Genomic DNA, 2,026 nt, shown 5'->3' with positions numbered 1-2,026 from the left:
TCTCATTTTAAAACTCAAATTAACTCCCACTCTCCCCTCCCCATTTCTCTAACCCGGCCCAAGTCCTTATTCATGCACTCACTCCCTTTCTCTCTCTATCTCTCTTTCTTTCTCTCTCTCTCTCTCTCTCTCTCTCTCTCTCTCTCTCTCTCTCTCTCTCTCTCCCTTGCTCGCTCACTCCCCCGGTTCGCTCAGTTTATCACTCACTCAGTCCAAAAGCGCGGACGCAGGATAAACCGATGGTAGTTGCCGCTCCATCGTTGTTGTGTGTGTGTGTGCGACGCGCGGGGCAGGAATAGCCGCGGTTGACATGAAATTTCTGTTGGCTGCGGTATTTTCCCAATCATAAAGGTTAGTGTATTGAAAGAAATAATACTTTTCTTTCACATTTTAGTATCTACGTTTGCTTCTGTTTTTTTCTTCTCTTTTATAGATTAACACGCGTTTCTTTTCTATTGCTCTGAATGAGAACCAATTAAAAAAACAAAAAAAACAACCCAAAACAAAACAACTACAACAACAAAAGAAACCAACATTATTTCTTATTTTATAACTGCACGTAACGGCCAATGTAACCGATGTCCCTTTCTTTATACCTACTTTTAACGAGTGTTAGTTTGGGGGGAGGGGCGGAGAGAGACCCCGGACCTTCACCTCTGAAACTCCCAAAATACCCAAACACGTATTATTAAATAATATGTTCCAAGGAAAACAAGTTGTTGTACGTAGTTTTATAGAAAGGTCGAGGCTGAAATTGCTGAGCGTGTTGATTACAAGCATTATGCTAAACTGCGAACGATTATTTAATTATTTTTTTTGACACGTATATTTATTGGGTGTTAAATTACCTACTACGGCATAGAGGTTTTTAAAAAATGTAGGCAACATTCTCAAGTCCTTTAACACATCACTTTTTCCACTCTTACTGTTGCTTTGCTCTATATTTTTCAGGGTTTTTTTTTCTTTTCAATTGTTGGGTTTAGAAAATAAAGATTCTCGTTTTACTTTTACATTATCCGCTTGAACAAACATCAACGAATTTGGACTACATGCTTCTCTACCTCTCCGAGTCTTCTCTCTCACATTCTTGGTTTTTATCAGTAATGTTACTTATGAAAGTTAGTTATTGTCCTCGATTGTTACTTTTAATAGTTTTTTTAAAGGCGTACCTTAAAAAGTTTGTGGAAAATAGTTCGCATTCATTGAATAATGTATTCAACCCAGTTCGTGTTTTCGGCATCACTTGATCTCAAACATCGATATAAATACTTGTCAATGTATGATAGAAAAAGTGCGTACAGAATCTAAACGAGTCTTATAGGATGACAATATGAAATAGGTAAAGAATTTACAATAATTGATATGGCCAGTGCTTTCCCCCGGTGCTCAGACAAATGTTTTGACTACAGCTATTTCCTGACAAAGTCGCGCTGGCATGGTGCCCGCCAGCCACTCGGGAATATCTTTCGTGTCTATCTTTTAAAATTCTTTTTTTTTTTATCTCTATCTGCTTATCTTCTTATCTATACTTTTTGGCCAGATCGTGTCACGATTACACTTTAACCAGTCCCATCTGTCGGGTTTCCCTGTATTACAATGTCCCCCGGTCTCATGAAACGATATTATATGTCAGACTGAAAATCGATTTACTTTCGCTGTATTAACACAGTCCATCGTCTGAAACCTAAGCTATCCAATTGTGGGAAGGTTACAGGTCAGTGAGCAAGCTAGTTTGTCGACTTGTGAACTAGAAATAATGCCGCGCACTCACAAATATACCCATTGATAAATAAAGATGATCGTATACTCCCATGCACCCATACCTACGGGTGCACATTTTCACTTCAGCATATTTACTTTCTATTTTTTCTACTTCTTTCTCTCTGTCGTTCTGTCTCTCTGTATGTATTTCCCTGTCTCTCTCTTCCTCCCTCTTTCTCTCTGTTCCTCTTTGTCTCCCTCTCCCTTTCTAATTCCCTCTCTGCCATCTCCCTCTCTATCTCTGTCTCCCTCGCTCTCCATCTCT

At 39.1% G+C, this 2,026-nt stretch overlaps 1 protein-coding gene across 2 annotated transcripts in view; it reads left to right on the top strand.

Moving 5' to 3' along the window:
* The window catches only part of LOC101864536 (protein dimmed), a 233,729-nt gene that overhangs the window by 189,250 nt on the left and 42,453 nt on the right, over positions 1-2,026 (top strand). The window contains exon 1 of one of the 2 annotated variants that reach the window (XM_005102826.3): positions 219-351. The exons of the other annotated variant lie outside the window; for it this stretch is intronic. The gene's annotated coding sequence lies outside the window, so the exon portion shown is untranslated. Of the gene's footprint in view, positions 1-218; positions 352-2,026 lie in introns of those variants that run through there. 2 annotated transcript variants of the gene reach the window in all.

Source organism: Aplysia californica, unplaced genomic scaffold (assembly GCF_000002075.1).
Source record: "Aplysia californica isolate F4 #8 unplaced genomic scaffold, AplCal3.0 scaffold00344, whole genome shotgun sequence".
Classification (NCBI taxonomy): Eukaryota; Metazoa; Mollusca; class Gastropoda; order Aplysiida; family Aplysiidae; genus Aplysia; species Aplysia californica.
The sequence above is the reverse complement of the archived record's forward strand: the minus strand, read 5'-3'. Positions and strand labels throughout refer to the sequence as shown.